A 10,000-nucleotide genomic window follows, 5' to 3' on the forward strand; every position below is an offset into this window, starting at 1 on the left:
ATTCACACGTCGTATTCCCCTCACTTTAAGCCCTTAACGATGTAGAACGACGCAGTAGCACATCCGTAATCATATATCCTTTTAACAACAGAGGATCTTGTGGTTGTCCCACATGTCTTCATTGTGTGGTTTCTAACAACCTGAAGGCAGCTGAGGCTTTTAGTTCGTCCCCCAGGAGGGCTTTTATCCAGAGTCACTGTAAGCTCTTCACAATATAGACCGCAATACAAAACCAGAATCATATAGCCTTTCACAATAAAGGCGGCTCCTAGGGTTGTCCCCCCACATGTCTTCCTGTGTTTATTGTGTGGTTTCTTTTAAGGATGTTTTTTCTGCGCGGAGGGGGGGGGCGCAGTCCCACTCATATTTTTCATTTTATTGCATAGAGATGAGAGAGAGTGAAGATTAGACAGGTAAGTAAGGAGATGAGGAGGGGGCATGTCAGCAGGGAATGGGCCGGACTCAAACCCATGTCGACATGGGCATAATGTGTCCCTAGACCACTGGACCACCCCAGGCCGGTGTTGTGTGGTTTCTGACAGCCTGAACACAGCCTGTACACAGCCTGTACACAGTGTTGCCAGATGGGATTGTTTTTTCCAGCCTAACCACTGTCTAAAAGCCGCCCAGTGTGATCATAAGTAGCCCAATTGGGCGGGAATACGCCCAATCTGGCAACACTGCCTGTACACAGCCTGAACACAGCCTGCAACCTGTTATTTCATTTAGCCAGAGGCTTTTAGACAAAGTGACTAAGCTAGTTTTCCTGAAAGCTTGGTCCGAGCCCACTCATCACAGCACAGTGACTCCCAACCACCTCCGCTGCCAACCCCCACCCTGGCAGAGACGCCGCGGGGTTTATAGTGTGTGTCTTCATTAAGCAGGAACTGTGTCTTCATTAAGCAGGAACGCTGGATGGAGGAGTCGGAGGAGAAGTTAGCCGGTGAACTCATTGATCCTTGCTTTGTGACTAAAGAGATCGGGTTACGCGCACACACACACACACACACACACACACACACGCGCATACACATGCACGAACAAGCACACACACACACACACGCGCAAGCTCACACGCGCAAGCTCACACGCGCAAGCACACACACACACACACACACACACACACACACACACACACAAGGGAGATACAATACTGTGTATATACAGTATATATGGAAATACATGTAAACACTTCCTCTAAGAGAACAATACGAGAGAGAGAGAGAATCAATGGTGCTTAGGAGGTCATATCCAGAGATAGCATTCCCCATCTCCCTCTCTCTCTCTCTCTCTCTCTCTCTCTCTCTCTCTCTCTCTCTCTCTCTCTCTCTCTCTCTCTCTCTCTCTCTCTCTCTCTCTCTCTCTCTCTCCCCCTCCCTCCCTGACGTCTGTTTGTGTATTCAGGAAGGTCACGCCCTCCTCCATGCATCATATTTATGATTACAACCCTACATCATTACTGTTGTCATGGTTAGAACCCTACATCATTACTGTTGTCATGGTTAGAACCCTACATCATTACTGTTGTCATGGTTACAACCCTACATCATTACTGTTGTCATGATTACAACCCTACATCATTACTGTTGTCATGATTACAACCCTACATCATTACTGTTGTCATGGTTATAACCCTACATCATTACTGTTGTCATGGTTACAACCCTACATCATTACTGTTGTCATGGTTACAACCCTACATCATTACTGTTGTCATGGTTACAACCCTACATCATTACTGTTGTCATGATTACAACCCTACATCATTACTGTTGTCATGGTTAGAACCCTACATCATTACTGTTGTCATGGTTACAACCCTACATCATTACTGTTGTCTGATGTCTGATGGCTGATAGACACACTCAACCAGCACTTACACTTACGGGTTATTGACCTTCTTCTTTATGGGTCGACAAGCAGACAGTATACAGTATATCTCAAAAGTGAGTACACCCTTTAGATTTTTGCAAATATTCTGTTATATCCTTTCAGGGGATAACATTATCCTACTGAAACTTAAGTAGTCAGTGTGCTGCTTGAATAACAGTATAGATTTATTGTCCTTTGAAAATTACTCAGTTAATGTCTAAACAGCTGGCAACAAAAGTGAGTACACCCCATAGTGAACATGTCCTAATTGTGCCCAATGATGTTGTTTTCCCGCCCTGGTGTCATGTGACTCGTTAGTGTTACAAGGATTCAGGTGTAAATGATAAGCAGGGCTGTTACATTTGTTGTTTTGGGCACAATTCTCTCTGAATGCTGGACAACATGGCACCTCATGGCAAGGAACTCTCTGAGCGGCTGAAAAAAAGGATTATTGCGCTTCACAAAGATGGCCTTGGCTATAAGAAGATTGCCAACACCCTGAAAATGCAGCACAGTGGCTAAGATCATACAGCGGTTTTCCAGGACAGGTTCCACTCGGAACAGGCCTCGCCAGGGTCGACCAAAGAAGTTGAGTCCACGTGCTCAGCGTCATATCCAGAGGTTGGTTTCCAAAAATAGATGTGCAAGTGCTTCCAGCATTGCTGCAGAGGTTGCAGAAGTGGGATGTCAGCCTGTCAGTGCCCAGACCATACGCCGCACACTGCATCAAATTGGTTTGTATGGCCGTCGCCCCAGACAGAAGCCTCTTCTGAAACCGATGCATAAGAAAGCCCGCAAACAGTTTGCTGAAGACAATGAATCCAAGAACATGAGTTACGGGAACCATGTCCTGTGGTCTGATGAGACCAAAATAAACCTGTTTGGGTCAGATGGTGTCCGGCGTGTGTGGCGGCACCCTGGTGAGGAGTACCAAAACAAATGTGTTTTGCCTACAGTCAAGCATGGTGGTGGCAGCATCATGGTCTGGGGCTGCATGAGTGCTGCCGGCACTGGGGAGCTGCATTTCATTGAGGGACACATGAATTCCAATATATACTGTGACATCCTGCAGCAGAGCATGATCCCCTCTCTTCGGAAACTGGGCCGTAGGGCAGTTTTCCAACATGATAATGACCCTAAACACACCTCCAAGATGACAACGGCCTTGCTGAAGAAGCTGAAGGTTAAGGTGATGGACTGGCCAAGTATGTCTCCAGACCTAAACCCAATTGAGCACATGTGGGGCATCCGTGGAAGGTGGAGGAGTGCAAGGTGTCCAACATCCGTGGGCTCCGTGATGTCGTCATGGAGGAGTGGAAGAAGATTCCAGAAGCAACCTGTGCAGCTCTGGTGAATTCCATGCCCAGGAGGGTTAAAGCAGTGCTAGATAACAATGGTGGTCACACAAAACATTGACACTTTGGGCACAATTTAGACATGTTCACTATGGGGTGTACTCACTTTTGTTGCCAGCTGTTTAGACATTAACAGCTGTGTACTGAGTAATTTTCAATGGACAATAAATCCATACTGTTATTCAAGCAGCACACTGACTACTTTAAGTTATATCAAAGTTTAATTAAGATAGTGTTATCCCCTGAAAGGATATGACAGAATATTTGCAAAAATCTAAAGGGTGTACTCACTTTCGAGATATACTGTATGTCCTTGTTGGTGATGATATAATTACATTTTTATTAACATTTTTCCTTTATACAAAAACACAATGAAGCAAAGGAAAAATACATCAAAAAAAGAAAAGAAGAAGAGAAGAAAAATAAGAAAACAGCATTATGGCTTCTTTCATTAATTTACATTGCAACTCTTTTATTTTTCCAATTCAAACCTCAAGGCTAGTGGTGTCAGCTCTCTCCCCTCTGTAATCTATCCACTTCTCCCATTCCCTTTCAAACCATAGCTGTTCGTTCTTACGTGATTAAATGATGCAGAAGCTCCCCAATGCTGTCAGTCTATATCAGCTGGTATTTTATTTGTATTGAACCTTTATTCATACTCATGAGAAATAAACTACAACATAAATAAATGCTGAGTAAAACCTAAAGGGGAGAATCATAAACACACAATCATAAACACACCAATTACTGTATTATTTTTCGGTATAAACGTTTTGAGTGGGGCAATATAAGTCCCACTAAATATAATATGGAATATTATTTTTCATTTTAAGGTATAGAGACAGTGAAGATACTGTCGACAGGAAAGTAAGGAGGAGAGGGTATGTCAGCAGGGCCTGATTCTAACCCGTGTGTGTGTGGGCGTATGTGTGCCGTGTAGGCCGTGGTGCTGGTCCACTGGACCGCCCGAGGCCATGTAAACACACCAGGTCTGTCCTGCTGTTGCTGGTGACTGTCTGTCTGTAATGTCAGGAATGTCCGCTGTTGAAGAGGCGAGCAGGCCAGTCCCCTGTCAGCACCGGATGCTATAAAGGTCTTTATTAGATTAGATGATGATGTCCTCACAAACACACACACACACACACGCACGTATACAGTACCAGTGCCTTCACTACAGGCCTACAGACACTTCAGATACGAGTCGGGGTTGGGGTATATACTGTATAATAATTCTTATTATATTCTATATTTTAGTTTCTTTGTAACTTCAGCAGTGGCTATTACCCAGGAAACAAACTGTGCCTTTTCGGATTGTGGTTGGATTCTCTCTCTCTGGGTTTTGGGTCTGCTCTGAATGTGTGTGTGTGTGTGTGTGTGTGTGTGTGTGTGTGTGTGTGTGTGTGTGTGTGTGTGTGTGTGTGTGTGTGTGTGCGCGTATGCATGCATGCATGTGTAGGTCTCTATGTGTGTATGTGTGTGCGTGCGTGCGTTCCCACCATCCAGAGGCGGAGGGCCTGGTACACAGTCACCTAGCTGTACCAACCCAGTTGTGGGGCTGGTGGCCACAGAGTTGATTTTTTACACCTGATAATGTTGTTGTTATCCACTTTGGCAGTTCCCCTTTTTATAGCTTTGAGAGAGAGAGGGGGGGGGGTGAGAGAGTGAGAGGAGGGGGTGAGAGAGAGAGGGGGGTGAGAGAGAGAGAGAGAGAGGGAGGGGGGGGTGAGAGAGAGAGGGGGGGGTGAGAGAGAGAGGGGGGTGAGAGAGAGAGGGGGGTGAGAGAGAGAGAGAGAGAGAGAGAGGGGGGTGAGAGAGAGAGAGAGGGAGGGGGGGTGAGAGAGAGAGGGGGGGGTGAGAGAGAGAGAGGGGGGGGGCGGTGAGAGAGAGAGAGAGGGGGGGGGTGAGAGAGAGAGAGAGGGGGGGGTGAGAGAGAGATACAGAAAATTGATGATCTTGCAGTTAAAACTTTTGCCTCCTCTTTCGCGGCTTTTGATGTTGCTTACCGTGGAGTCCATTTGAGTGTGTGTGTTTGTGTTTGTGTGTGTGTTTGTGTGTGTGTGTGTGTGTGTGTGTGTGTGTGTGTGTGTGTGTGTACTGTAGGTTTCTGATCAGTATTGGACACATCTGCTGATATACCTTCATTGTGCTTAGGTGATTAACAATGTGTGTGTGAGTGGGTTTGTTCCATTTCATCATTTCATCAGCTAAAGTGGCTATGATCAGAAGATGGATTGGACCGGGATGAATTATGAATGTGGATTTATGTGTGTGGTGTGGTGTGGTGTGGTGTGTGTGTGTGTGTGTGTGTGTGTGTGTGTGTGTGTGTGGATATGGAGGATTATCACAATTTTAAACTGACACCCAGAGGTCATTCTGAAAATCACAACAGGACAATGAGCCAAGAGACCGATGGGGAGAGAAGGGAACATGCTCATGCTTGCATGCCTATGTGTTTTGTGTGTGTGCGCGTACCCGTGTGTTTGTGTGTGTGTGTGCAGTCATGCTTCCGTGTGTGTGTGTGTGTGTGTGTTTGTGCATGTGCCTGCAGGTGTGTGTAACTAGGCTAATTCCGTTCCTCTGTCCTGTCCCTCTCCTTGCTCCACTAGTTTGGTCTGAAGGACGTGTGTCTGACTCTCTGTGGGTCAGGTGATGTTCCTAGTCGTTTTGTCCTGTTGCTTTGACATCTCCTACGGTATGGGAGGACAGGCTCATTCTGATGGTAGGAATGGTATCAAACACTCGTGTTTCCCACACGCGTTAACGTTGTTACCTTGGCCTCTGAATTCATCAGGAACTAGAGGCTGACAGACTGTGCTGAGGTCACAGCCAGGTCGGAGATTTGGAGATGCGAGGTTGTTGTTGCCGTGGTGAGGGGAGGGGGAGGGTGGTGGGGGTAGGGTTAGGGTTCCTTTAGGACAGTCATATGTATGGGAGATGAGGGAGGGAGACATCACTGTACAACGACTATATAGAATCAGAATCAAGTTTGATCAGAATCATCCTGTTGTACAAGTATAAGAGAGTAAAATTCTTGGTCTTCGGTTCATCGACAGTACAGCAACATGTTGAGAAGCCCAAAGCATGGATGCCATTCGTAATGCCACCATCTTTAACTAACCTGGTGGATTTAGAGACTCTGTTTAGAACTTCTAAGGTACATTGTAGTTAACCGTTAGCAAATGTGTAGCATTACACGCGTAGTGTGTCATTTGACATTTGAAGTGTCTGTGTGTGTGTGTGTGTGTGTGTGTGTGGTGTGTGTGTGTGTGTGTGTGTGTGTGTGTGTGTATGTGCGTGTGTGTGGTGTGTGGTGTGCGTGTGCATGTGTGTGCATGTGTGTGTGTGTGTGTGTTTGTGTGTGCGTTTGTGTGTGTGTGTGCATGTGTGTGTGGTGTGTGTGTGTGTGTTTGTGTGTGCGTTTGTGTGTGTGTGTGTGTGTGCGCCTGTGTGGTCTGTGTGTGTGTGGTGTGTATGTGTGTGCGTGCGTTCGTGCGCGCGTGTGTGTGTGTTCGTGCGCGAGTGTGTGTGTGTGTGTGTGTGTGTGTGTGGCCTCACTCCTCGTTTCGCCCTCTTCTGTTATTGATCAGAGTGAATCATTAAATGGATGTTTCAGCCACAGTGGAGGATAGAACAAAACAATGGCCCCTGGCCTGTGTATAGATTACTTTGTCCTGCTATGACTGGTGGATAGATGATTCACTTACACAGTCAAATGTGTTTGTTGTAAGTTGCTTTGGATAAGGGCATCTGCTAAATGCCAAAAATGTAACGTACAATGGAAGGGTGGATGGATAGATGGATGGATGGATGGATAGATATAGACATGAGAACAGATTTCTTTCAGTTGTGTTTGGTTTGTACCTGTATTGATGCAGTCATAGCCCTGGAGATCCTAATAGTTCCTCAAGCTAGTCCTTGCTAGCCTCCTAGCCCAGTTGAAGCTAATACCCAGAGCCCAATCCAGTGTATCCCAGTCAATGGTAATACAGCGTTTGTCGATGCTAACACAGCCTATGCCCTCTGGCTAGCACGCTAATCGTTAACTGTATTGACTTCTATGGCAACTGACCGTATTTACTGTACAGCCAATCATCTGATCCCTTCAGCCGTTACACAGGCAAGGCAAGGCAAGGCAAGTTTATTTGTATAGCACATTTCATACAACAGGGGCAATTCAAAGTGCTTTACATACAGCATTAATGAAGAAATACAGCAAGAGGAGGATAGTAAGAAAATAAAAATTACAAGAATAGATACATATATAAATAGAAAACATTTAATAAGATAATAGATAATTGATAAAAAGACAAATAAAAGTGTTAGTGTTTAATCATAACTGTTGCAGAACATGAAGGTTTTAAGCTTAGGCCCTGTCCACACCTATACGTTTTTTTGACAAACGTGGATTTTTCTATTCGTTTTGGGGGGTTCGTCCAGACGCAAACGAGTTTTTGCCCTCTGAAAACGAAGATGTTTAAAAACGCCTGCCAGAGTGAAGATCCTTAAAAAACGCTGTATATTTTTTGACGTCTGGACGAGATAGACGAGTTTTTTTGTATTCGTCACGTCATCATGCGCGTAGATGATGCGCAGTGCAGCTGTTTTCTGTAACCCGCATGCGCTAACCCAGCCAACAACAACAACAACAACAATGGCGCCTTACAGGGTTGTTGCGTTCGTGCTGCAGAAGCTATTGAGCTTGATTGGGCTTTTACAGCAAAATGTACTGTTGCTCCTCTACTACCACCGACAGCAACAAATGGACATGGAGAACATCTACAATATGACAATGTAGAGAGCCACAGTAGATTATTACACACTCTTATTTCTGCAAGTGAAGACATTTTTGTTTATTATTTGCGACATAATAATTACGACATACAATTCAAAGGTACAATAAAGAATGTTTATTTTGTTTTTTCACTGGGTAATGTTGCAGTGCATACAAAATATTGTAAGAAAATAAATAAAATGTCATCTTGACGGATTTACAAACATAGGAGCTGTCCAACAAAAAGTTTAAAACACTGCGAAAATGGCAAGACTCCCAGTCAATGGTTGCATATGTTTTGTGTACTTTGTACTCAATAGTTAAACTCAACAATACTTCTACTTCACTGTCTGTCCAAATGAACGACTCCTTTGCTCCCCGAGGCGGCATGTTGTTTACGATTGGAATTTTGTATTTCGCGGATGTAACGCGGAAGAACCGCTTTAGCTTTTCCTGGCGTCTGATTGGCCAGCGGAGCTATGGGGTTAAAATTATATCGCCGACTACTGGTGTGGAATGCTCAATGACAGCGTTTATATTGCGTTCATACGTATGCATCTGGATGCAGATATTTTATAAACGTGCTCGTCTGGAAGGTGATATTTTTATATACAAAAAACGTTTATCAAAAAAACGTATTGGTGTGGACATAGCCTTAGTTTTAAATATTTTTGGGATTTGGGCCACTCTTGGAATGATTAGCTGATTAGTCTCAGCTGACCTTAGGGGCCTTGCTGGAATATAGGGTGGGAGGAGATCTGATAGTATTTTGGTCCAAGACCATTTTGTGATTTGTATGTAATTAGGAGTACTTTGAATATCAATTCTCTGAGAGACTGGTAGCCAGTGTAGAGATCTTAGGGTTGGTGTAATGTGTTCAAACCTCTTTGTTTTTGTTAGAACCCTAGCAGCAGCGTTTTGGATGAGCTGCAATTTACGAAACAGCTCCTTTAGATAGGCCTGTTAGTAGACCATTACAATAATCAAGTCTACTCTAAACAAATGCATGGATGAGTTTTTCAAGGTCTTGTTTGGACATGAAACCTCTCATTCTTGTTATGTTTTTCAGGTAATAGTAGGCTGATTTAGTTATCGAGTTTGTGGCTGTTGAAGTTTAGATCGGAGTCTAGAATTACACCAACATTTCGGACTTGTTTTTTAGTTTGAAGAGAGAGAGAATCAAGTTTTGCACTGACTTTCGATCTTTTGTCAGGTGCACCGAATACAATTATCTCCGTTTTGTCCTTCTTTAGTTGGAGGAAGTTTTGTCTCATCCAGGCGCTTATTTGTTCAATTACAGAGATTGTAGATGGGACTATAGTCGTTCGGCGAGAGGGCTATGTAGATTTGAGTGTCATCCGCATAGTTGTGCTAGGCAATTTAGTTCTTTTTTAAGATGTGTCCCAATGGAAGCATGTTGAGATTGAAAAGAAGGGGGCCAAGGATTGATCCTTGGGGAACTCCACATGTAATTTTAATTTGGTCAGACACAAAGTTGCTAATGGAGACATAGTAGCTTCTGTTCTGTAGGTAGGATCTAAACTAAATCTAAATCTAGTAGTACCAAAACTGAGATTATTCCGGAATCGGTATTTACATGAATGTCATTAAGGATCGTAATAAGGGCCGTTTCAGTGCTATGTAGGCCTGATTGAAAGTCATCAAAGAGATCATCTAGGGTAGAATAATTGTTACGTTGTTCGTGGGCAGCTATTTAAAAAATGTTTCCCATACAGGAAAGGTTTGATATGGGTCTGTAGTTCAAATGGGTCTAGGCCGTTCTGCACCCTAACCCTAACCCTAACTGCAGTTCAGGATTTCAGGGAAAATTCCTGATGAAAGGGAAGTGTTGATTATTTGTATTAGTTCGCTTGCCGCAGAGCTAAATATGTTTTTTAAAAAGTGTGTTGGCAGGACATCAAGGGCACAGGTGGATGGTTTAAGACGTGACATGATTTTATCTAGTCTTGTAGTTGATGGTGTTAAATTGTGACATGGTTGT

At 44.1% G+C, this 10,000-nt stretch overlaps 1 protein-coding gene across 1 annotated transcript in view; it reads left to right on the forward strand.

Annotated features, from left to right (window-relative positions):
- Positions 1-10,000, forward strand: part of prkcbb (protein kinase C, beta b) — a gene marked incomplete at both ends in the record, with an annotated part of 137,739 nt that overhangs the window by 10,255 nt on the left and 117,484 nt on the right. The window lies entirely within an intron of this gene.

This window comes from Nansenia antarctica (genome assembly GCF_963989245.1).
Source record: "Nansenia antarctica genome assembly, chromosome: 2".
Classification (NCBI taxonomy): domain Eukaryota; kingdom Metazoa; phylum Chordata; class Actinopteri; order Argentiniformes; family Microstomatidae; genus Nansenia; species Nansenia antarctica.